Here is a 27,694-nt window from a genome sequence, read left to right as displayed (position 1 = left end):
CCTGTCTGCCTGCCTGCCTGCCTGTCTGTCTGCCTGTCTGCCTGTCTGCCTGCCTGCCTGCCTGCATGTCAAAACAAATACAAAGCTGTTTGCGTAAAGGCGTCTGACGTCACAGTGGCTTGCCTGAAACAAAGGAATTAGAGAAACATGTGCTTACAGGGGCGTCGAACCGACTTCTCCCGCTGATGGAGCAAAGTTGCTACAGTGACAAAGACAAGCTCCGCGCTCATGGGCAATTTATATGGGGCAACTGTGACAGACAGGCAATTTCTGAATGATAAACCAATATGTACACAAATAACATCAAATAAAAGATGAGAATCTCTACGTTCTCATTTCAACTCCAAAAAGAAGAAAAAATGCTTCACTGTCCCATTACTTTCGCACGGTACTGTATAACCTTCTGTGGAAAAGGGTTCTACATGGAACCCAAAAGGTTTCTTCAAAGGGAGAGTAGAAGAAGAACCCTTCTAGGTAGCACTTTTTTTCTAAGAGTGCAGGATCTGTGATGGGTCTGTCTGTCTCTATCTACGGTATATTCGCTTGAATGCCACAGCCTATTTGAGTATTGTTGCTGACCATGTGCATCCCTTCATGGCCACAATTGACCCATCTTCTAATGGCTACTTCCAGTATGATAATGTCAGCATGATAATGTCACAAAGCAAAAGTTGTCTTAAAGTGGTTTCATGAACATGACAATGAGTTCAGTGTTCTTCAGTGGCCTTCCCAGGATCTGAATCCAATAGAACACCTTTGGGATGTGGTAGAACGGGAGATTCACATCTTGAAAGTGAACCTGAAAAATCTGCAGGAATTGAGTGATGCAATCATGTCATCATGGACCAGAATCTCAAAGGAATGTTTCCAACATCTTGTGGAATCAATGCCACGAAGAATTGAGGCTGTTTTGAGAGCAAAGGGAGGCCCTACCCAGTATTAGTATAGTGTTCCTCATAAAGTGCTCTGTGAGTGTATATCTAACTATCTTTGTTTTTGCTGGTCTGTAGGATCTATGATGGCCGTCAGCCCATCCTGTGTATCATGGACACAGCCATGATCAAAACCATCCTCATCAAGGAATGCTACTCCCTTTTCACTAACAGGAGGGTAATACGCTAAATTGAAGTTGTTGTATGGGGAAAAAAACATAAGGGCTCCTTAAATAGATAATATCATTGTTATTATAGCATTATTAATATTAGGTTAATCTTGCAGTATATAATAATAATAATTTTTCTAGAATATCTATCTCAACGGGCCTCTGTATGACGCCGTGTTTATCGCTGAGGATGATGCATGGAGACGGATCCGCAGTGTCCTGTCTCCCTCCTTCACCAGTGGGCGGATCAAAGAGGTACAGTCCCATCTCTCCTCTCCTTCTTTCATTCATTCCTTTATACACCACAAATAAATGAATGACTAACAACTCTGACGCGTGTGTGTGTGTGTGTGTGTGTGTGTGTGTGTGTGTGTGTGTGAGAGTGTGTGAGAGTGTGTGTGTGATTTGTACTATGTGTATAGTGTGTATTCATTGTTGTTTGTTGTTGTGTGAAGCAGCAACTTTAATTAATTAATCCAAGACAAATTTTCATCCGGGACAATAAAGTATATTTGATCTTATCTTCGATAAGTTCAGTGGTCAGATGACAGAGTATAGAATAATAGTTCATCTTTGGAGTCACTTATTCTTTGACTATATACATAATGTATCCTGTATGGATGTATATTCTCAGGCTATATAAACATTAAAATAATTCCTGTTTCAAACATGATATTAATATATGTTTTGCACATATTAATCCACGTATCAATCATGATATTTTTCCATGTATCCTTCCCAACTCAGATGCTCAGGATCATGAAGCAGCACTCTGGTAACTTGGTCAGCAATCTGAAGAAGACGGCTGATAACGATGAGCCCATTGAACTAAAGGAGTGAGTATTTATCTCTGAGACGATAAGGTGAATTTGTAATTTCAGTGAACTCCCCCTTTAATTTTGTGGTTGTGGTTCTGGTGGTCAGAGATTGTGTGGTTGTGTTCCAGGTTCTTTGGACCATACAGTATGGATGTGGTCGTCAGTACTTCATTCAGTGTCGACATCGACTCCCTCCACAACCCCTCCGACCCCTTTGTGACCAACTTCAAGAAAATGCTCAAGTTTGACATCTTCAGCCCACTGTTCCTCACAGTCGGTACAACTGCCCCCATATAGCTTTCAGTCATTTTGTGCTTAATAAATGAAGCTATTGATTTCATTGATTAGACTGACATAAACCACACTGCCAATGGTTTGCGCTCTACTCATTTGACAAACACATGGGCCGTGTCCAGAACCAACCTCTAGTTCCTAAATGCTGGACACTTGGAGATCTGAGTGGATTGGATACAGAAGTGTCTAGGGATAGAGCCTAGGAGTTGTTTCTGGACAGGGCTGTGCATTGAATAGGATTGGAGTCACGTATCATGGTATTTCCTGTTCCTGTTTGTAACCGTGGCATTTCCTGTCCATCCAGCATTCTTCCCCTTCATGGGTCCTGTTATGGCAAACATGGAGGTATCCCTATTCCCTGCCTCGGTCACAGATTTCTTCTACGCTGTCTTTCAGAAGATCAAGTCCAATCGCGTGGCTAGCACCAGGAAGGTATGTAAATATAACTGATCAAATATACGATCTTCAGCCAGTATTGTGTAATACAATTGTAGAGATTTGGTAGCATCTGGTAGTTCTCATGTGATTTTGATCTGACGTAAGCCTGCTTCCAGAGTCGGGTAGATTTCCTGCAGCTGATGATAGACTCGCAGAAAGACAGCAACTCAAAGGGAGAGGAGCAGAGTAAAGGTGCCTGCCTTAAACACACACACACACACACACACACACACACACACACACACTGTATACTAGCATCTAACACACACATACAGTACCTGCCTCAAACACCTATACCTACAAACACACCGTGGAAATACTCTACTTCGTCCCTTTCTCACACCTACCACCCCATTTCTCCCACTCTCCCTCTCCTCCCTCTCATTCTCCCCCTCTCTCCATCATCATAGGATTGAGTGACCACGAGATCTTGTCCCAGGCAATGATGTTCATCTTTGCTGGCTATGAGACCACCAGTAGCTCTCTGTCCTTCCTGGCCTACAATCTGGCAACCAACCCTCACATCATGACCAAGCTGCAGGAGGAGATAGACACTGTGTTTCCCAACAAGGTAACCCCTCTGCAGACTCCTATATAGTACTATTCATGTGGAACAGGAAATATGATAGTGACAGTGTTTTAGAGGGTACTGATGAGTGTGTAACCCCTGTGCACTGCAGACTCCTACAGATGGTTAGATAGGTGACAGTATTTTGCAGTGTGCTAATGTGTCTGTAGCATCCCTGTGCAGACTTCTGCCCAGTATTATTCATTTGAAACAGGAAGTAGATAGGTGTTGTTGGAATCTTCAGAATACTTAAAAGGCCAGTACCTGAGGACCTGAGGGATCTACAGGGTATATACCTTAAAAGCATGTCTGACATGCAGTGGTGTGCATGACCATAGAGTGATTTCTAAACTAATACAATCATCTTAAAATAAATTATAAAACTAACAGGTAATCAGTGCAGAGACTTGTGTGATATGTGCTCTCCATCTGACTCGTGCTGCTGCATTTTGTATCATTTGCCAAGAGCTTTCTTTGGTCGACCAGACAAGAGAGTGTTACAGTAATCAAGGCTGCTAGTAATACAAGCATGCATTCGTCTCTCAGTGTCAGCCTGGGAGAGGAAAGGTTGCATCTTTACAGCTGTGTTCTGTAAAGGTCCATGTAATATTCAAGCTTTCTAAAAGCTTCCTAACGGTTGTAATGACTATCTTTAATCGGTAGCGATCAGGGAACAAGATCCCTTATAATAAATCCCTTATGAATAAATATTTCATTTACGAACGCTGTTTTGGTTCGGAAAACACGCTTTTTAAAATGCAGTGTCCTACCTGACATTCGGTTTGCATATAAACATGTTGTGAGTGCCAGGGGTGTTCTAGGGGAGTAGACTGACCTTTCTCTGGTGGCTGCCTCTCCCAATCGTGTGCGCATGCAGAAAAACAACAGCTAATGTCCAACACTGCAAGTTCATTTCGGGGGGATATATTATTATTAGGGAGGATGTTGTTGTTTGGACAACTTCAGACAGAATTTCTCCACGATGGCAGATTTCCGGCAAACTTACTTACTCTTCTTTAAGTGATACAAATATGTTTTAGTCACATTCTTGATATGGGTTTCAAAATTAAGATCTGAGTCAATGGTAACACCTTGTTTTTTTGCCTGGTGCTTAGTGTTACTGTAAGTAGTGTCTTTAAGTGTGCAGACAGTTTGACCAGGACAAGGACAAAGAGCATTTTGGCATCAGCATTAATTAATTAATTCTAAGGTCATTAAGAACCTAGTTAATAACTTAACAACATAGTGCTATCTCAGTGCTATGATCGGCACAAAAGCCAGATTGGAACATGTCAAAGGTACAGTTGGGAAGAAGGAGATTATTTAACAGTTTGAACACCTTTTTTTCAAGAATTATAATTTTTTTGCTTAAAAAGGGAACGTTGGAGATTGGCCTAAAATCGCTAAGGACTGAAGAGTCTAAGTTACTTTTCTTCAGGAGGGATTTCACCATGGTAGTTTTAGGTGCAGATGAACAGACCCCCACTTTGCTGAGCATTTCTGTATGACCACTGCAAAAGAGTTCATAGTGCTTCCATGTGGTGGAAGGTGGGGTAACAAGTCATCAAACACATCTTCAGGTCTTGCCTGAGTGATCCTCCTCACCTAATATTCTTTCTCTTATCTCAGAAGTATGTTGCAAATTCCTCACATTTGTAGGTGGAGAGCAGATCACCAGGTGTCTTGTGGGCGGGATTTATAAGGCTGTCAATCGTTGAAAAGAGCACTGTTTGAGTTGTTATGATTCATTATCAATTTTGAGAAATGATCCGGCTTGGCGTTTTTTTTATTGCCTTATTAAAAGCAGAAAGATGCTCTCGAAGAATATCAAGGTGGACCTGCAGTTTTTGTCAGCTCAGACTTTCTGCAAATTCTTTTAAATTTGGCCACAGCCTTTTTCAGTTTGAGTGGTGCTACAGAGTCGATAGTTGCCCTTAGTTTGGTGTTGAAGCTGGTTACTAAATCATTATCACAGGAGGAAGCTGTTGATGGTGTACTATTCATATTCATATTCATCATGAAATTCTCATCTGCTCAGCGACATGGCTAAATAAGTAATGGAGCGAAAATATATTTTTTCCCTACTTCTAATAGACTGACATGCATTCATGTTTAGCCAGGTTTCAGATAAAAACATTACAGTGCAGCTTTCGCTCTGAGATAAGATCAATAAAGGTTTTGCCAGATAGGGACCTAATATTCAAAAGCACCATGGTAATGTTCTCTGGGCTGTTCGGTGCTGCCCGGCCACAGTTAATGGAATGGATACCAAGTTATTCACATTTGAACCACCTGACAGTTTTCTTGTAGTCTGTCGACTGTGATAGGAAATAATAGACTATAGCACATTCAGTATTCCAAGCAGTCAATCCACTAAAAGCAGCCCAGTTTAGTGGCATTTTGACTTCTGATTGATCCTTGTGTACATCTATCATTTACATTGTTCAGTGGAATCTAAATGTATTTTCTTCTAACTATCAAGATAACATTATTTAGCGATTTTTTTGTTTATTCATGTACAACAAAAAAGCAAGTCTCTATTACACACGTACATTGAAAGTAATGGCGTTCTGTATGCGGGTGTCATGAAATTAGGCTATGCAGATTAGAATAAGTACAGTACTGTGTTCATTTCCCAAAAAAAGAACACAAAAAACTAACAGCTCTTCAGATTTGCGACGAAAAAGAGTTAGTTCTGGGCTACGGCTACGTGAACGACCAATCACTAGTGCTCATGTGAGTGTAATATCCCTGTTCAGGCTCCTATCCAGTACGAGGCTCTGATGCAGATGGACTATCTAGACAGCGTGATCAACGAGTCTCTCAGGTTGTACCCCATCGACTTGAAAGAGTCGCCAAGAAATCTGTTGAGATCAGCGGCATCACCATCCCCAAGGGTATGGTTGTCATGTTACCCATCTGGACCTTGCACCGTGACCCCGATGTGTGGGAAGACCCAGAGGAGTTCAAACCAGAGAGGTAATGGGCCACATCTTAACCACAACCACAATATCAATCACAACAGCAACGATAAGAGCAGTGTTCCACAAACAACCATAAAACAAACCTAAATGCGACGACCAAACACAAACAGGTTTCTTCAACCATGTATAACCATCATATTACTGTGATTTAATTGATATGTTCTTGTAACAATGTCCGGTTGTACACAGAGGCAGACGCAGTATAGTGGTAAGGGATTTTCTCCCGTTTATTTTGACAAAGGGGTCCGCTGGCACGGCTCGGCTTTCCAGCCTCGTTCAAAGTCTTTCTTTTTGCCCTTTGGTCCTGTGCTCGGCTCGGCTCGGCTCTCCTCTGCTCTCGCCGCCTGCTTCTCCAGCTTAGCTCCCTTACTGAAATGGCAGAAGCACACCCATCTTAAACATTCGCCGGCGAGACTTAATTCGCAGCAGGTGTGCAACAAAAGTCTCGCCGACACAACCCCGGCCACGGTCCTGTAGCTCCCTCTACAGGCCAAACGCTGCATGTCCCCCCACATACCCCCACCGCCCGACACAGGCCGGGGACCCGACGGCCGACGACCTACTCCCCCCCCCCTGCCCGGGAGAGGAAGTCTGCCACGACCATCTGCGCCCCCGGTCTGTGCACGACGGAAAAGTTGAAGGGCTGCAACGCGAGGTACCACCGGGTGATCCTCGCGTTTACATCCTTCATGCGGTGGAGCCACTGGAGGGGGGCATGGTCGGAGTAGAGGGTGAAGGCGCGACCCAGCAGGTAGTAGCGGAGGGTGCCGACCGCCCACTTGATGGCCAGGCACTCCTTCTCCACGGTGCTGTACCGGCCCTCCCTCTCCGACAGCTTACGGCTCAGGTACAGCACCGGCCGGTCGGCCCCCTCCACGCGCTGGGTCAGCACTGCTCCCAGCCCTCTATCCGACGCGTCCGTCTGTAGGGAGAAAGGGAGGTTAAAATCAGGCGCATACAGGACCGTTTCTCCACAAAGAGCCCCCTTAAGGGCCTCGAACGACCCCTGGCACTGGCCCGACCATTGGACCGGATCCGGGGCCCCCTTCCGGGTGAGGTCCGTCAAGGGACTGGCCAGCTCTGAAAACCCCGGTACGAACTGGCGGTAATATCCCGCCAGCCCCAGGAAGGCCCTCACCTCCTTCTTTGTCTTGGGCCGGGGAGAGGCGGCGATGGCCGCAGTCTTTTCAATCTGCGGTCGCACCTCCCCCCGTCCCAAGTGGTACCCCAGATACCGGATCTCCCTCCGCCCGATCACGCACTTTTTCGGGTTGGCCGTTAGCCCCGCCTGCCTCAGGGACCGCAGAACAGCAGCCACCCTCCGCACATGCTGCGGCCAGGTGTCACTGTGGACGACAATGTCGTCTAGGTAGGCCGCAGCATAGGCGGCGTGCGGCCGCAGAATACGGTCCATGAGGCGCTGAAAAGTGGCTGGGGCTCCGAACAACCCGAAAGGGAGCACGGTGAACTGGAATAACCCGAGCGGAGTGGAGAATGCCGTTTTCTCCCGGGACACCGGCGAGAGTGGAATCTGCCAGTATCCCTCTCGTGCAATCCAATGTCGTGAAGTACCTGGCCGTACCAAGCCGGTCCAAGAGCTCGTCGACCCGGGGCATCGGATATGCATCGAACTTGGAGACCGCATTAACCCGTCTATAATCCACACAGAACCGTATAGTCCCATCTGGCTTGTTGACAAGCACGATGGGGCTACACCAATCACTGCGGGACTCCTCGACCACACCCAGCTCCAGCATGGCTTCCAACTCCCGGCACACAACGTCTCGTTTGTGCACCGGCAACCTATAGGGACGCGTGCGCACCGTTAAACCCGGCTGCGTTTCTATATGGTGGTCGATGAGCGTAGTCCGACCGGGCAGGGGAGAGAACACGTCGGCGAACTTAAGCTGCAAATCTGCAACGTCCGCGGCCTGGCTAGCAGAGAGATGGTTATCAATATCGACCGGAGTGCTACCTTTCGATTTTGGGACTTCCGGACCGAACTCCTCTCTCTCTGGAACTATCGTAGCCAGAGCAACAGTGACCACGTCGTTCCATTTTTTTAGGAGATTGACGTGATACACCTGCAAGCTATCCCCCCGGTCCGAGCGTATAACCTCATAATCCACGTCCCCCATGCGACGTGTGACCACAAACGGCCCTTGCCACTTCGCGAGTAATTTCGTGCTGGAGGTGGGTAACAGTACGAGCACCTTGTCTCCCGGTGTAAACTCTCGTAGGGTAGCCCCCCTGTCATACAGGCGTTTCTGACGCTCCTGGGCTTGCAGCAAATGCTCACGTGAGATAGCCCCTAGGGCGTGGAGCTTTGTGCGCAAGTCGAGGACGTACTGGATCTCATTCTTACTGTCGCTAGACCCTTCCTCCCAATTTTCTTTAAACAGGTCTAGGACACCCCGGGGCTTACGGCCGTAGAGTAATTCAAACGGGGAAAACCCGGTGGAAGCTTGGGGAACTTCCCGCACCGCAAACAACAGGGGATCTAGCCATTTATGCCAATTCCGACTATCCTCGTGGACAAACTTCCGGATCATTGACTTCAAGGTCCGATTGAACCGCTCACAAAGGCCGTCCGTGGCCGGGTGGTAAACACTGGTTCGAATCGCCTTGATGTTCAGCAAGCCATACAGTTCCTTGAGGGTGCGTGACATAAAATTAGTGCCCTGATCGGTGAGAATCTCTTTCGGGATTCCCACGCGGGAGATGACTTGAAACAATGCTTGCGCTACACTCCTGGCAGAGATATTGCGCAGAGGTATTGCCTCGGGGTATCGGGTGGCGTAATCTATCAAGACCAACACAAATCGATAACCCTGTGTGCTCCGCTCAAATGGCCCGATAATATCCATCGCAATGCGGTCGAATGGGTTCTCGACCAATGGTAAGGGCCGCAAGGGGGCCCGTGGGATGGCCGGGGGATTTACTAACTGACATTCCCGACAGGATGCGCACCACCTACGCACCTCTGCCCGAATCCCCGGCCAATAAAATCGAGCCATTATACGGTGCAGTGTTTTGTCATACCCTAGATGGCCCGCCATGGGGTTGAAATGAGCCGCCTGGAAGACCATTTCGCGGCGGCTGCGGGGAACCAGCAACTGGGTTACTTCCTCCTGACTATGTGAGTCACGACTTACTCGGTATAACCTGTCGCTGATAATCGCGAAATAGGGGTGGGCGCGCACTGTGTCTGGCCGTATCAAAGTACCATCAATTGCTATCACTTGGTCAAAGGCTGATCTGAGGGTCTCATCACGAGACTGCTCGAGGGGGAAGTCGCCTAGCAGCGGATAGTTCGGCGAGGAAGTCTCGGGGTGAGGCGCCCCCGCCGGCTCCGGCTCCCCGGCAGTGTCGCGAGGCGCCGCCTCGGCACAGAGCACATTACACGCCACACACCTCCCTAGCTGTCGTGCACGCATCCCGGTAGCCCTCTTTACCGCTTGAGGAAACCCCTCCCAATCCACACCTAGAATCAGGGGATGCGTGAGGCGTGGGCTAACCGCCGCCTGTACCCTATGGTTTTTCCCCTCAAAATGAATTTCGATAGCGACCAGCGGATATTCGTGAATGTCCCCATGCACACACCTCACCCGCACCCTCGATGCCTTCAACAGTGCCCCCGGTCGAACCAGGCGCTCCTGGATCATGGACTGCATACAGCCCGAATCCAAGAACGCCTGGTGCGTATCACGTTGTATCCTTACCGGAATACGATACGCCGCTCCTGGTCCGGGGGGAGGGCCCGGTATGTCGCCGATGCGGACGACCTGCCCCACGTCCATCGCCCGACACTCGGCCTGCACGTGGCCCGGCCGTCCGCACCGCCAACACACCCCCCCTGTCGCTCGAGGTTCTCTCTGCGGGGCCGGGGCTGGTTCCGGATCGGCGCGCTCCTGCCATCTCGTTCTCGGGGCGGGCGCCGGCCTCCCTCCTTCTGCTCCCCCGGCTCCTCCTGGGCGTTGTCCCCCCCCCCCTTGCCGCGGGGCCGGGGTTGGTCGTTGTGGCCCTCGCGGTGGGAGGGAGAGATGGTCCTCCGCCAGACCCACGGCGGTCTTTAGGTCCTGGGGGCGGTGGTACTGGACCCAGGCGGCGGTGCGGGCCGGGAGCCCCGCGAGGAACTGCTCCAATACCACCCGGTTCCCGACCTCCACCGCCGAGTTGTTCTCGGGGTCCAGCCACCGCCATGCGCTGTCCCCCAGCCGCTGGGCGAAGGCGAAGGGCCGGCACCCCTCCTCCATGGTCATGGCCCGGAACCGGCGTCGGTGTTCCTCCGGTGTCAGGCCCAGGCGGTCCCGAATCGCCCGGGCCAGGGACTGGTAATCCCGTTGGGCGGCCGCCGGCAAACTGTGGGCCGCGAGCTGCGCCTCCCCTGACAGGAGGGGCAGCAGATGGTAGGCCCACTCTCGGTCCGGCCACCCCGAGATCCTCGCCGTCCCCTCGAACACCGCGAGGAACGCCTCTGGGTCGTCCAGGTCCCCCATCTTCTGCAGCTGGACCTTAGGGGGACCTGGTGCCGCTCCGGTCCCCGGCGCCGGCCCGCCGGCCCCGCCCGCGAGCCTTGCCGCCGTCAGCTCCTTTAGGGTCGCCTGCTGGGTCTGCTGCAGGGCTGTCTGTTGCTCTAAAACGAGCGTTATCCTCGCGATTGCCGCTGTTAGCGCGTCCATCTAGCCTCTGTGTCCCAGGTTGGGCGCCAATGTAACAATGTCCGGTTGTACACAGAGGCAGACGCAGTATAGTGGTAAGGGATTTTCTCCCGTTTATTTTGACAAAGGGGTCCGCTGGCACGGCTCGGCTTTCCAGCCTCGTTCAAAGTCTTTCTTTTTGCCCTTTGGTCCTGTGCTCGGCTCGGCTCGGCTCTCCTCTGCTCTCGCCGCCTGCTTCTCCAGCTTAGCTCCCTTACTGAAATGGCAGAAGCACACCCATCTTAAACATTCGCCGGCGAGACTTAATTCGCAGCAGGTGTGCAACAAAAGTCTCGCCGACACAACCCCGGCCACGGTCCTGTAGCTCCCTCTACAGGCCGAACGCTGCATGTCCCCCCACAGTTCTTTAACCCCTCCTCCTCTGAACTCTCCGTGTGTAGGTTCAGTAAGGAGAACAAGGAGAGCATCGACCCATACACCTACATGCCGTTCGGGTTGGGCCCACGGAACTGTATCGGGATGCGATTCGCTCTGGTATTGATGAAACTGGCGATGGTGGAGATTCTACAGAGGTTCAACTTCACCGTCTGCAAAGAGACAGAGGTGAGACAAAATAATGATACAATGATTGTAAATATAATTTTGTACCTATGACTTTGTTGCGTTTCTATATGTAGCAGAGGTGATTTTGGAATCACACTCGCGTGATGAGGTAGCCCTGCCTGAGACATGTAAACTGAAGTGTCGCCCTCAGACCTTGAGGATGTCCTCTTGGCTTAATAGTAGCGTTTGTGTCTTCCACATGGGAGACCCGGGTTTGAACCCCCATACTACAATTCTGTACTTGCGTACTGCATGAGTATGTACTCCCCATTTAATTTCCCAGATTGCATTTTTCAGTACTAGGCGCCAATCATCCTCAGTATAGGCTACCTACTAAAATTTAGTAACTAAATGATGGAAGTGTGAGATTTTAAAAAAAGCTATTTGTATTTCTGCAAAACTCCCTCGAGACTTCATAGGGCCATTTTAATGTATGTCGACCCAAGAGACGTTGTCCAGGAGTTTGAGTTTATTTGAATTTATAGTGCAATGCTACCCGAACGTAACAGTGACACTGTATTAGGTAACATTCATAGTGTAACGCTGACATCTGTTTTACTCGTTCCTTCATACTGTAACGACCCTGTGTAAGGCCCGTTAGCAGCTCCGCCAAGGGAGTTAACTCTCTTGGTGTTGTGGCTAGCGCGGCCGGTTTGTAAGCGGAAGGTTGCGAGTTCGATACCCGCTTAAGGCAAGCTGCTCTGCCCCGCCGTTCGCTACAATACTTTAACTGTGTGTCAACTCTCACCAGATCCCCATTGAGATGGACCTACAGAACACTCTGATGCCCATACGGCCCATCAAACTCAAGCTGCTGTCCCGCTGCCAGGAGTCCAACGACAACCAGCTCAAAGCAGACAGCCAGTGATGAGGACCTGCCCTGCTGCAGGTCTCTCAGTTATTATGTTATACATAGATCTAGGATAAGCCCCAACACTGGCTACTTTCAAAAATGGGCTTAAAAAAAAAAAGGGCTTCGCTTTTGCCTTAAATTGAAACTAAATTGGCGCTAATAATTGCACTGTGACCCTAAAATGCACTGTGACTTCTATTCTTTTTTTATGTCTTTTATGCGTTTTTATTCTAATTTTTTTTTCATGCTCTTTCCTTTTTATCTATTTTACGTAAAGCACTTTGAATTGCCTCTGTGTATGAAATGTGCTATATAAATAAACTTGCCTTGCCTCGCCTCGCCTCTGGGCTCTGCTGCTACTGTATGCTGCTCTCTTTGTATCTGTCTATTAGTGGAGGTCCAGGACTAGTTGTACAGAGACAGTTGTTGTCTGTCGTCTGCAGTGCAGGGATTTGCATGTGACTTGTGTATGTTTTGTACTCGTCTGGTAGTGGGTCTCTATCATCACGCTAAAAACGTGTGTATAATCACAAACTAAATCATAACATGAGAATGAACAATATGCCATCAAAACATGACAATGAATAGGTGTTAGATTAGATTCAACTTTATTGTCATTGTGCAGAGTACAAGTACAGAGACAACGAAATGTAGTTAGCGTCTAACCAGAAGTGCAAAAGGAGTGCAATGTGAACAATATATACAGGTAGAGCAGTATAAGCAATATATGAGCAGTATAAGTAGTGCAGTATAAGCAGTATATGAGCAGTATAAGCAGTATATGAGCAGTATAAGTAGTGCAGTATAAGCAATATATGTATTAACAGTAACATTATAAGCAGAATAAATATAGAATGCAGTATGAACAGTATAAGCAGTATATGAGCTGTATAAGTAGTGCAGTTACCAATGTATTGGGTCTATCTATGGGTATCGTAGTGCAGCAGTAATCAAAATGTACCTGCATTTTATCGTTTGAAGTGCCATCTCATCTGTCATAAGATTTGACTTGTAAAACTGAAAAGTAGGATACAACTAATAGCCTAAATGTATAAACACAGACCACAACCAAAAAACAACATGGGAAAATCGTTTACGCATCCTCTGCAGCAGGAACAGTGCAGAGAAAAAGTATGTACAGTAAACCCCATAACTGAATACACTTCATACGCTTCAGCGCGACACAGAACGCTACATTGAGGTGGCCTATACTGCAACAAAGTAAAAAAAATGAGACAGACACGTGTCTTCAATAACTTGCATGTTTTATCAAAATACAAGCATTCGGCACATTGTTAACTTGTAGGAAAGTTTAATCAGGTTTTATCAATTGTATTTCTTTAAATGTGAAATAAATATCATCAGTGCAGAGGCTATAACACACTACAAAAGTCACATTAAATCACGGAAAGTAGGCTAGGCAAATTAACGGAACTATATGAATATACAGCCCGAGCCCAGTCCAGGGTTCTGAAAGCGACAAGTAACAAGTGTGCCCATCAACGGTCTAGATATTAGGCCTATACAGTGGGGGAAATAATTATTTGATGGTACTTTATGGTATGATTATGGTACTTTTATTTTAACAAATAGAGACAGAATATCAACAAAGAAGTCCAGAAAAAACACATTATATAAAGTTATAAATTGATTTGAATTTGATCCCCTACAAACCAGCAAGAATTCTGGCTCATACAGACCGGTTATATGCCCATGAGGCACACAGATTACTCCTGTCACTTTAAGAAAGTACTTGTTATGGGTATAAAAGACACCTGTCAATAGAATCAATCTCTTCCATTCCAACCTCTCCACCACCATGGGCAAGACCAAAGAACATTCAAAGGACATCAGGGTAAGAGTTGTAGACCTGCACAAGGCTGGAATGGGCTACAAGACCATCAGCAAAAAGCTTGGTGAGAAGGAGACAACTGTTGGTGCAATTATTAGAAAATGGAAGAAATACAAAATAACCATCAATCGCCCTCGGCCTGGAGCTCCATGCAAGATCTCGCCTCGTGGGGTAAGGATGATCATGAGAAGGGTGAGGATCAGCCCAGAACTACGCGGGAGGAGCTTGGTAATGATCTCAAGGCAGCTGGGACCACAGTCACCAAGAAAACCATTGGTAACACACTACACCGTAACGGATTGAAATCCTGCAGTGCCCGCAAGGTCCCCCTGCTCAAGAAGGCACATGTGAAGCAGTGGACCCATCTGAAGTTTGCCAATGAACACTTAAATGATTCAGAGAAGGCTTGGGAGAAGGTGATGTGGTCAGATGAGACCAAAATTGAACTCTTTGGCATAAATTCGACTCTTCGTGTTTGGAGGGAGAGAAATGCTGAATGCTACAATCCCAAGAACACCATCCCCACTGTCAAACACAGAAGTGGAAACATTATGCTTTGGGGTTGTTTCTCTGCTAAGGGTACAGGACGACTTCACTGCATTGAGGGGCCAATGGACGGGGCCATGTACCGTAAGATCTTGGACAAGAACCTCCTTCCCTCAGCCAGAGCACTGAGGATGGGTCGTGGATGGGTCTTCCAGCATGACAATGACCCAAAACATACGGCCAAGACAACAAAGGAATGGCTCAAGAAGAAGCACACTAAGGTCATGGAGTGGCCTAGCTAGTCTCCAGACCTTAATCCTATAGAAAATTTGCGGAGGGAGCTGAAGCTTCGAGTTGCCAAGCAAAAGCCTTGAAACCTTCAGGATTTGGAGAGGATCTGTAAAGAGGAGTGGACCAAAATCCCTCCTGAGATGTGTGCAAAACTGGTGACCAACTACAAGAAACGTCTGACTTCTGTGCTTGCCAACAAGGGTTTCTCCACCAAGTACTAAGTCATGTTTTGCTTGGGGATCAAATACTTATTTCCTTCGATCAAATGCAAATTAATTTATAACTTTATATAATATGTTTTTCTGGACTTTTTTTTTTGATATTCTGTGTCTATTTGTTAAAATAAAAGTACCATAAAAATTATAGACCGCTCATTTCTTTGTAATCGGGCAAACTAACAAAATCAGCAGGGGATCAAATAATTATTTCCCCCACTGTACGTAACATTTGGAGATGTGTTAACACGATCAAAGAAAATACGCGGGAGAGGTCCACTGTTTGAGGCGAAAAAAGACAGGGTTCCCAGAGGAAAAATGAATAAAAATGAGTTCCTCACAAAACAAGGAACCCAAAACCATTTCAATGGAAACGATCGGACTTTACCTTGGAACGTAGCGGACGCATGAGCGCGGGCTTTGGAATTATTCAAAACAGCGCCCGCTCTAACACGATCAAAGAGAATACGCGGTAGAGGTCCACTGTTTGATGCGAAAAAAGACAACGTTCCTAGACGAATAAAAACGAAATAAAAATGAAATATCCTAGTATTCCTAACAAAACAAAGAACCCAAAACCATTTCAATGGAAACGATCGGACTTTACCTTGGAACGTAGACTGTTTGTGGAACGTAAAGTAGTGTACCTACTGAACTCGAACACTGCACCTACGTGACAACCTACCAACCCCTGCAACCCCTGCACCCCCCCCCCCCGGACAATTGCACTATTACTCCCCTCCCCTGCTCTTACTCAATACCACTGCTCTTCTGTACATATGTCCATACTGTTCATATTTTCTTAATACTACTGTTAGTACACTGCACATATCTGTACATACTGTGCATACCTGTTTATACTGTTCATATGGCATTCCATATTTATATTTATTCTGCTATCTACCTTATGTTACTGTTAATACATATATACTGCATTACCTATACAGCTCATATGCTGCTACACTGTTCATACTGTAACTTATTTATTCTGCTTATAATGCTACTGCTTACTCATATACTGCTTACACTGCACTACTTATGTTATACTGCACTACTTACTGCTCATATATTGCACTACCTGTATATACTGTTCATTGCAATTTCTGCTATTTTGCACTTCTGGTTAGACGCTAACTGCATTTCGTTGTCTCTGTACTTGTACTCTGCACAATGACAATAAAGTTGAATCTAATCTAAAAAAAATGTTTTCGCTGACTGGCGGCACAAGGGTGTGGGTTGGGTGGAGCTCCGCTGTTTGAGGCGAAAAATGACAAGGTTCCCAGAGGAATAAAAAAAAAAAATGCCTTTATGCACCTGACACCATAAACAAAGTACCTTCTGGAAAAATAAACTTCTTCTAATCCAAGCCAGCTCTGTGATATTCTAGAAGGTCAGAGTTTAGCAGTTAGCACAGTAACATTGTTGCGAAGAGGTCAGATGAAGATAAGATATCTTTGAAAAAAAAAGTATAAATATGATCAGACTTTTTTCTGATAAAATAGTTGTTGTTTTTTTGTTTAACAGTACCACTTTGTCTGTTTTTCCATTTTCTTGAAGCATCTGCACTCGATTTCCAGCCAGCATCATAGTCATGACAGTGAAAGTGTCCAAACAGGTGACCTGAAAAAATATCAAAAGGGGAATGAGGAGAAGAAAGCGGATCTCCACACTGATGAAACATGGGCAGATGAAGAAGATACTAGCGAAAGAAAACAAAAACATGGAGAGGAAAAACTGTCTGTGGAGTATAAGGCAGCTATTAAAGAGAATGACAACATTTGGATGAACTTTCGTTCATCTTGGTCTAATAATGGAAATAGTCTAGTCGTGGTGTGGGCCAGGAGTGACTGCAACCTATAATAAGCCTTCTTTACTTTGCTACAGCCATCGCTGGCTGACATTGTCATTCACTGCCATCAACGGAAATCAATGTTTCCCACATTATATTTCATGCCAACGTCAATCAAAAGTAACCTCAGATTGTTATGGAAATCTTTCAGTGAACAACAACAAACGATGTTTGGTCTCAGTTGAGAGTTTTAATGCATATAGAAAGTATTATACAACGTTGGTCAGCTGGATCAGCATTCCTTCACCAACAGTGTGGATTCAGATACTGATGCTGTGGCTGAGGAGAAGACCATCCTTAACTCCAATGCTCATACGTCATAGGTCTAGGGGTAAACATATCTTGCACCTGTTTGCTGACCAAGAAGCTGGGAAAGAAGCGTAGGCGTTGTGAGCCACTATCTCAAACCTCAGCCTGCAGTTAGGAGTGTTCCAAGGTCACATAACATCTTTGATACAAGAGAAGGAGCAGTCGGTTTTGGTTCTTCCTCAGTCACATAATTAAAAATAACAAAGTACATTGGGTCACAGAAAGGTCAATACATTTAATATAAAACTAAAACAAAATAGTACAAATATTTTTTGCCATTACAAAACCAAGTACTGTAACAAAGTGATGAAGGCTTATCAAAGGTTACAGATGCATAGTCTTGAACCAAAATAAGAAAAACATACAATAATGATTGAATGGGTGGACTATGGCTTTAAAAGACCCAGAAAACAACCAAAATATTGTATGATGAAAAGTAAGAGATTCCCCAGACTGATGAAGAATAATGGACAGATGCCAAAAATAGAAATGAGACATTTTGTTTAATATACTGTGAAGGGGAGGATCAGGTGAAAGTAATAACGGGAGTGGAGAAAACAAGGGAACAAAGCTTTAGTCACAGTGAAAAGGTAATTAGTGAACAGGAGAGAAGTGCCATCAAACTTACTTGAGATTTTTTGATCATTTTGAGTTACAATTCTAGTGTTTCTTTTTTGTTCATCTGGTTCACTTTCTTACCTCTGTATCTATCTACAGTTTTCCCATCTTTTCCAAGGGTAAACAGACCCGAGTTCAATACCCAACAGCCACACTTGGCAGAGTAGACAGCGAACACAATGCAAAAGTGGGCTAACGGAAAACTGTTTTGATAGATTCAACAGTTTAGATTGTAGATTAATTGATAGGTTGGTTGATTGATTTACATTGAGCAGGACCTCTCCCTTTATGTTCCTTCCTCAGATGTCTATCCACAGCTGGGCAATGGTAATTTGCTGAAATGAACTGTGTATTAACAGTCAGGAGAATTCAAAAGGTAAAAAACCAAGTCACCAGCGTGGCTGCGGGGCTGAAGCCAGATTTATTTTGAATGGCCAAACCTGAATAAAGTATTCATTCAGTAAGACGAGTTATGGTTTAGAATGTTTGTAGAGCACACACATACACTCACCGGCCACTTTATTAGGTACACCTTGCTAGTACCGGGTTGGACCCCCTTTTGCCTTCAGAACTGCCTTCATTCTTTGTGGCATAGATTCACCAAGGTGCTGGAAAACATTCCTCAGAGACTTTGGTCCATATTGACATGATGGCATCACGCAGTTGCTGCAGATTTGTAGGCTGCATCTCCATGATGTGAATCCCCCGTTCCACCACATCCTGCTGGAAGTAGCCATCAGAAGATGGGTACACTGTGGTCATAAAGGGATGGACATGGTCAGCAGCAATACTCAGGTAGGCTGTGGCGACAAAGAAACAAACATCTGTTAATACTTATAGACACCTGCTCTGTCCTCATACATAGCTGAACACCTCTAAACACCTCCCAAGAGTCTGGAGACAGAATGTCAGTCTGACTTCAGGTTTATTGATTTAGAAAGAGTGAAACTGAGAAAGAGAAACAATAATCAATGATATGGTTTCACATCCACATGCCATACATCACAGAGATGACCTAACAAAGAAATAGCGACATATAGCTACAGATGTTGTATGATGCAACAATACACAGGTAAAGATCATTTTATGCCACGTCCTACACATTTGGGGTAGTCAATAGTCCTAGGAGAAGCACACCTGTTAACCATCTCAATTCCATCTCTCCTTTCAGTCATAGGGTGAGGGTTAGGGTAGGAGTTTCTCATAGAAGTCTGTCTGTGTGTGGTAATGCTGATCTGCACTGTGACTGCAGCCTTTTAGGAAGTGAATAGGTTGGTTTCACATACACTAAAATATGTGTACTTCAAGTAATCTTGTCTGTCTACAAGAGGGCAGCATATCATCATTTCAGATCTGCGATCAATGAAGGGGCCCAACAGTTTAAATAAATCATATTAATATCTATTGTTAAAGTTGAAGGGTTCTCCCTCGACAGACTCTCTCTCAATGTGAAGAATTACTTTGATGTATTTGAAAATAATCTTCTACATGCAGATGCATCATTTACTACTATGTAGTAGTTGTCATTCACTCATGGCCTGTCTGAAGGTGTTGAGCAGGACAGGTCTCAGCACTCATCCACTCAAGGTCTCTGATCCAGCACTCCTGTCTTCCTTTCTTTCTCACTATCTTTAGGATCGATCCCCATTAGCTGCCGCCATTAACAACCACATATACACTCACTGGGCTCTTCATTAGGAACACTATATTAATACTGGGTAGGGCCTCCCTTTGCTCTTAAAACAGCCTCAATTCTTCGTGGCATTGATTCCACAAGATGTTTGAAACATTCCTTTGAGATTCTGGTCCATGATGACATGATTGCATCACGCAATACCTATAGATTTTTCAGGTGCACTTTCAAGCTGTGAATCTCCCGTTCTACCACTTCCCAAAGGTGTTCTATTGGATTCAGATCCAGTGACTGGGAAGGCCACTGAAGAAAACTGAAGCACTTACACATGGCCACATTATTATGGGGGTTATACGTCCTGTCATCTATAATTGTCTTATCATTATTCTTATTACTAATTTATTACATGGCCCCAGCATTTTCTTTTTATCTTGTAATTGTTATTATCTATTTATATAGGCAGGCCTGCTATGATTTTAAAATCAACACCTTACTTTGCACTTTCGCCCACGTAGCACTTCTTCTCCTAAAGCATTCACACCCTGATGGTTCAATAGCGCTCCAACAAATTCTTCTTGACTTCCCTCTAGTGTCCATTTTTTGGCAGCGGCACACACAGTCCACCCTTTTCCAAAACATTGGTGAAATGGTAGAAGCAGGCCCCAGGGTAACTGTCAATTTATATGTTGGGGTTGGTGAAAGGAGGAATTTTGTTCAGGTTACAATCCCCCAATATCAGTGTCGGTTTGTGGCCTTCAAAATTCCAATCTGTCACCTTATGTTGTAGTCTGGCTTTGTGTTACCAGGGAGTTTTCGATTTTTCCTTCACACTGGCGTCACCTGTTGATGAAAGGAGGAAAGGTGAGATGACATCATCAGCGTGTATGGAGATGTGACTGTGTAGCTGAAGGGTGCACATGGTTGTTAAAGGGATAGAGATGGCTGCTACAGAGGCCCGAGGTTGACGCCTCGCAGGACGGCAACAGGAAGGACTGCAGGGGGAAGATAAAGACATCAGGAGATTTACGAGAATATGTGTTATGTATTATAATATATTAAGATAATACATCATAATTATCATTATTATAGAATTATAATTATATAATATAATTCCAGGAGATTGTCCCTCTCCTTCTCCTGACTGCACACACACAATCTCTATTTTCATCCTGAGAATGAGTGTGTTCGAGTCAAATTTCTAAGAATGTGTCTTCGATGGAGTGATACTGTCCGTCCACTAGAGGGCAGTCCAATGCAACTCATCTCATCTCATAGGGTCATTCAGATCAACACTCCATTCAAAAGCAAGTGGAGGAAATCAAATAAGCATTACACTATGTATGTGTGGGGGGACATGCAGCGTTCGGCCTGTAGAGGGAGCTACAGGACCGTGGCCAGGGTTATGTCGGCGAGGCTCCGTTGCACACCTGTTGCAAATGAAGCCTCGTTGACTAGATGCTTAAGATGTGTGTGCCTCTGCTTTTTCAGGAGGTGGGCTGGGAACGAAGGAGCAGGTTCCGAGAGAGAGAGACGACTGGAAAGTCGCTGAACTTTGAAACGGGCTGAAAAGCCAAATTGACCACTGTGCTAATAAATGGGAGCTACATTCCCTCACTACCATACTGCGTCTGCCTCCGTACGAACAAACATTATTACAGTATGTATATGTATTTCTATCATATCTTGCTACAGTGAAAATACTAGGTTTGTAGGTTCGTTTCGTTTGTTTAATCTGGTCCGGGTCCTTATCGTGTAAAAACATTACTCTTCATACTTTTAGACAATATTAAACAATAACAACACCGAGCCCATGGTACTTCTGCACATCTGTATCTGGTGGAAGACCTTGTTGACGAAGATGATGTTGTCCCGCCAGTTGGACAGCGTGCTGCTGTTGGAATGGCTCTTCTCTGTCTCGGCAGGCCTGTTGGGCTCCCCCTCCTCCCCAGTCCTTCTCCTTCCTGAGAATTGCACATAACTTGATTTCTAGATTGGAGTGTTACAATTTCTATTGTGGCTTCTTTTAACAACACAACGAAATAACAAAAACACTCCTTTCAAATAGCCACTGTCGAAGCTGGAGCGGGGTTAATAACACACAATCCAAGATAGAGAAAAAAGCGGAGATCAAAAGTTAGAATTCAAACCAAAATATCATTTATTATGCATTAACGTTCAACAAAAATATTCTCTGTGGCTCTTCAATGCCATAAACAAAATATATTGATCCCGAATTGTTTCTTTCAATTTGTGACAATAACTTTTGTTAGTTTGCAGTAGCTTGTGGTGATTGTTTGTGGTCAAAAAGCTGTTCCACTTCCCCGTCTAACTCGGATTCTCTCCAAAAACAGGTGCCGCGGCTTTCCACCAATTAAATAGACACCTCCCATAGCGGACCCAGAATGGAAGAAAAAAAAAAAAAAAAGAAATAGAAAAAATAATTCACAGGTTCTTGACAGAACAAAAGCATAGATGTAGAGTAGTAGACCGTACATGAAGAGTTTGACTGTAAGACATGGTTATGGTACAGTATAGCACCGTGCTTTGTTAGTCTACTGGGGTAGGCCAGGGCAGTGAACTCACAGGTCCTCAGGGCCTCCTCTGCGTCAGATTCCTGGTGGTTGACGGCGATGCCCTGGTGTGACCTCTCCTGGAGGAAGGGTAGTCTTGCGGCACACCACCAACCAAAAATGTTACAAAATGACACTCTGTAGCCTGATACAGTATATTTAATTACAATATTATATAAATTTCCTCTCCTGTTGTTTTTTCTGGCAGTGCCTTGCAAAACAGGAAGTTTTCTCTAATGGCATCTCCATCCACAAAACGCACATTGGCCAAGAGCTGAGAATGTCCACTAATATCCGTAGACTCATCAAGTTGCAACGCAAATTTCCTACTGATGCGTATCTTTCCCAAAACATGACTTTCGATGTCTGTAGACATGTCATCAATACGCCTGGCAATTGTGTTATCTGAGAGCTGGACTTTAGCTATGTCTTTAACCGCGTCAGGGCCGAGCATCTCGTTGACAATGGCTTTGCAGGCAGGTAGTATTAATGTCTCTGCCACAGAGTGGGACTTTTTTGATTTAGCTACGAGTTCAGCAACTAGGTAACTAGCTTTGAGGGCTTTCTCATTTACCTTTGTGGTTTTTCTCATAAAAGTTGCCTGTTTCTCTGTGTTTTCACGCCATCGGCTTGTTTTGAAGCGACGGGTGTTTCGTTTGGAGATGGCGTTTAAGCTTGCTTGGCACCATGGCGCTGTTGGAAGATAGCTTTCGCTGTATTGCCTCGAGCTCACCGTCTTTGCTTTCTTTTCACCACCACTCATACTAGGGCCTTCACCTGGGTCAGAATCTTGTCCAGGGCCCAGTTCGGAGTTTGCATTTTTTCCTTTTTAAAAACTTCTCCATCACTGTCACCACGACCTGTCGCATGCGTCACTAATTCTCTTGTCTCTAAGAAGGAACGAGGCAATTAGCTACCTGCTGCCACCCGGACGAATATTACATTACTCTGCCAGTCACTATATTACAGCACAGACACTCGACAATGGCATTTTATTTGCAGATAATAATTAATAAATGTTAATTTTAAAAAAAGTGAAATTGGATAATTTCTCACGGCACACCCAACGATCTCTCACGGCACACGAGTGTGCCGCGGCATAGCGGTTTGGAAACGCTGCTCTAGGGGTCAAAAACAACAACCAAACGTCAACCAGTCATCCATCAACTCATCATCTCATTGTTAATGTGGGCCGATAAGTGCACTACACCAGAAAGTGAGCAAGTGTTTTGAGCTGGAGGGGGTGGGTTGGGGGGTGTTAGGTAAAGGGGGCGGAGGTGCAAAAAAGGGAGGTGAAAGAGAAAGCAGTTTTAAAAAGACAAGGTTTAAAAAGTGTGCAGGTGAGGCGAAAAACACATAGGGGGCTTGTAGGAGAACCTCACCACAGGAACATACATGAATTGTAGTCGTTGTGAAATCGTAGTAGTCTATGGTACGTGTGTACCAACATTTTCCAAAAACATTTTATTGTATTAGTATATGCTGAGTAAAAGTGATTCTTAATTGAAGAGTTTCATGTTTAGGCTCAGACTGATTCATTTCACATTCTAGGGTTCCATATACACTCATATCACAAATTGCAGAAAAGAGTGAAAATGAAGACATTTTACAATAACCCTAAAAACAATTACTGCAAAAGGAAAGACAAAAGGGAAAATGGAGAAAGGGATTACCATAGTAACTCCAGTAGAAATATTAGAGAATAAAAACCCTCTTTTGAATAACCAAATAAGAGAGATGTCAGAAAAATGGGAAAAACTAACCAGTAAGAATTATACTAAGTGGCCTAAGGAAGGGACATTTGATGTTGCAGTGGGTAAGGAAATGGGAACACTGGTAAAAAAACCCACAAACCTTGAGTTAATTCAAAAAAGAGACAGGAGAAAAGAGAGAGAGAAATAGACCTTTAGATTTTAAAATTGTTAAAAACAGTAGGATTCTCGGGACAAGCGCAGTTAATTCCAATGGCAACTCCAGTAAGTCTGAAGATAGGAGACAGAGCCCACAACCCTGCCCATACTGATCTCTGACCAGACACCGGTGAATCTCTTGGGGAGGGATGCATTATGCATGCTGGGGATGAAAATATGGTGTTCCCCAGAAGGTGTATATGTAGATAATACGGCAATAAAGACACAAGAAATACCAATAAATGCAAGCGCAAATGTTTACTGGTTAGAGGAAATAAACCATGAAATAGAGCAAACTTGGTTAAAATGGAGAAAATGTATTGAAGCCCAATTGCCAGATGCACGAAAACCACGATTTGACTACCACTGCACAATGCAGTTTGACTCAAATTGCGACTCCTACCAAGAACAAACTAAAAATGTGGTTGTCCCATTAATGTCACAATACATCATAGTGGGAAAACAGGGAGCAGCTATGAAAATAGATGAATCAGAATTTGTACAAAAATGGTATAATATACAGTCATGAGAAAAAGTTAGGACACCCTATGAAAACCTTTGTCTTTTTCAACATATTCAAACATATGGACATTTGATATTCATTTGAACAATATTGAAAAATTGAGGTAATAAAACTAAACAAATACAACTGAAACAAATTATTTAAAAAATGATTGGTAAAATGTAATTAATAGAAATGCAATCTTCTTGTGAGGAAAAAGTTAGGACACCCCCACATTTAGTTCCACTTAAAATGCCTAAAATTATAATCAAGAGCACCACATCAGGTGCAAATGATTAGAACATCGTTACAGAGGATTTTGGAGGAGCCTGTCCTATTTAAACCTCAGACATTTAGTTTGGTTTGCTCTTGATTGTTGAAGTGAGTTGCATCACCATGGCGAGATCAAAAGAGCTCTCTGAGGCCTTCAGAAGAAAAATTGTAGATGCATATGAGTCTGGGAAGGGATATAAAAAGATCTCCAAACAATTCGAAATTAGCCATTCCACTGTCCGGAAAATAATTTACAAGTGGAGAACATTTAAAACCACCACCAACATGGCCAGGTCAGGCCGCCCAAGCAAGTTCAGCCCAAGAGCTGACCGAAAGATGCTTAAAGAAGTCTCCAACAATCCCAGAATGTCATCACGGGACCTACAGGTATCTCTTGCCACAATTGATGTCAAAGTACATGCATCCACCATAAGAAAGAGACTGAACAAGTTTGCATTACATGGGAGGTGTGCAAGGAGGAAACCCCTGCTGTCAAAAAAAAACATCAGGGCAAGACTAAAGTTTGCCAGAGAACACCTAGAGAAAGACCAGAACTTCTGGAACAATGTGCTTTGGACAGATGAATCCAAAGTTGAACTATTTGGGCATAGTAAGAGTAGACATGTTTGGCGCAAAACCAAGACAGCATTTGAGAACAAGAACCTCATACCAACTGTGAAGCATGGGGGTGGAAATGTCATGGTTTGGGGCTGCTTTTCTGCAGCAGGGCCTGGTCAGCTCACCATCATAGAATCCACTATGAATTCTGTATTGTATCAGAGGGTGCTTGAGGAAAATGTGAGACCATCTGTTCGAAAGTTGAAGCTGAAGTGGATGTGGACCATGCAACATGACAATGACCCAAAACATTCCAGTAAATCTACCAAGGAATGGCTCAAGAAAAAGAAATTGAGAGTTCTGGAATGGCCAAGTCAAAGCCCGGATCTTAATCCTATTGAGATGCTGTGGATTGATTTGAAACTGGCTGTGCATGCAAGACACCCCTCTAACATCCCACAGCTGAAAGAATTCTGCAAGGAGGAGTGGGAAAAACTTTCTCCCAATCGATGTCAGAGACTTGTAGACAGTTATAAGAAACGTCTAATTGAGGTTATTTCAGCCAAGGGGGGCAATACTAGCTATTAGGGCATGGGGTGTCCTAACTTTTTCCTCAGTAGGAATTGGCATTATTGTTAATTTTTCGTTAAATAAATGATTACAAAGTTACATTTTCATTGTTTTTTGTTCAATTACATCCCCTTTATCTATAGATATTGTTAGAAAGAAGATAAAATATTGATATGTCCATATTTTTAAAAGAATAACTTAATATTTTGGGGGGTGTCCTAACCTTTTCTCATGACTGTACCTAATGCTGCTCCTCATGTGTCATTAATGGTAAATAAAGGGTATAGAGCAAGAGACTTGGGACCAATGATGAGAACCGCATTCAAAAGTGATTGGAAAAAAACAAGTAACCCATTGGTAAAACATTCTGCAGACAAGGAATTCATAAAAATAATATGTGCCACGCCTATGAATGGTATACCACAGGAAGTAGCCATATTGGTTAAACAACAAGTTCAGATGAAAGAAAAATCAGATAATCAATTGAGCGATGACATGGAAAAACAGATTCCAGAAAGTCTCTGGTCAAAACATGACACTGACGTGGGCTTAGTAAAATCAGCAAGCCCTATAATTATAAGAACAAAACAGGGCAGTGTATTACCAAGAAAAGCCCAATATCCTAACCCTAACCTGAAGCTGAGGAAGGAATAAGCAAAACAATAGAGGGTTTGATAGCAGCGGGAGTTTTAGAAAGAATAAACAGCCCGTGCAATACCCCCCTTCTTCCAATTCTAAAAGCAGATAAGTCAAAATGGAGATTGGTGCATGACTTAAGAGCAGTAAATGAGGTGGTGCAGGATTGGCCAGCAGAAGTACCAAATCCTCATACACTGTTAACAAATGTTCCTCCGACAGCCAAATACTATACAGTGATAGATTTATGCTCAGCTTTTTTCAGTGTACCGTTAGCAGAAGAAAGTTGGTACTTGTTTGCATTCACCTACAGAGGACAACAATACACATACACTAGAATACCTCAAGGGTTCAAACATTCGCCTCATGTGTTCAACCAGGTGCTAAAAGCAGATCTAGAAGACCTGGAGATAAACAGCACAGTAATCCAATACGTGGAAGATTTGATTGGAACAATGTCATGAGGACTCCATAAGAGTTCTCCAAAAATTGGCAAAGGGGGGACACAAAGTGTCAAAAACTAAATTGCAGTATTGCTTACCTCAGGTTGACTATCTGGGAAGAACTATAGCGCATGGGTCAAAAGCAATATCACCAGGACAATTAGAAGGCATAAGTAAAACACCAAAACCAGTAAATGTGGGCCAAATGATGACATTCTTGGGAATGACAGGATTCAGCGGAGATTGGATAGAGGACTATGCGATAAAAACAGCAGCTCTGAGGGTGCTGATGAAAACAGCGGGTCAGCAGAACTTAAGAGCCCCTTTAATATGGACAAAAGAAGCTACAATGGCATTTGAAATGTTGAAAAAAGAAATGCAGCTATGCACTATGCCTATGAGAAGGCCTCGTCAATCACAACGGGCTACCCAATAACAATATACACACACATCACAAGACAGTGGAACTGTTAGAACAGGGAAGGTTTGTTCTAACACAAGCTAGGAACCTGTCATATTTGTCGTTATTAACATACCCAGACATCACTATCAAGAGATGTAGCACAGTAAATCCAGCTGAGTTAATACCACTGGCAGATGAAGGGGAAGAACATGATTGTATAGCACACTCGCTAACATTCACCAGGTTAAGACCAGA

At 44.5% G+C, this 27,694-nt stretch overlaps 1 pseudogene across 1 annotated transcript in view; it reads left to right on the top strand.

Moving 5' to 3' along the window:
* Positions 1–27,694, top strand: part of LOC310824124 (cytochrome P450 3A27-like) — a 156,176-nt pseudogene that overhangs the window by 107,544 nt on the left and 20,938 nt on the right. The window contains exons 2-4 of the transcript in view: positions 3,063–3,223; positions 5,980–6,199; positions 11,306–11,468. The product of the transcript in view is annotated as a cytochrome P450 3A27-like (transcript). The remainder of the gene's footprint in view (positions 1–3,062; positions 3,224–5,979; positions 6,200–11,305; positions 11,469–27,694) is intronic.

This window comes from Argentina silus (genome assembly GCF_951799395.1).
Source record: "Argentina silus genome assembly, chromosome: Y".
Taxonomy (NCBI): Eukaryota; Metazoa; Chordata; class Actinopteri; order Argentiniformes; family Argentinidae; genus Argentina; species Argentina silus.
The sequence above is the reverse complement of the archived record's forward strand: the minus strand, read 5'-3'. Positions and strand labels throughout refer to the sequence as shown.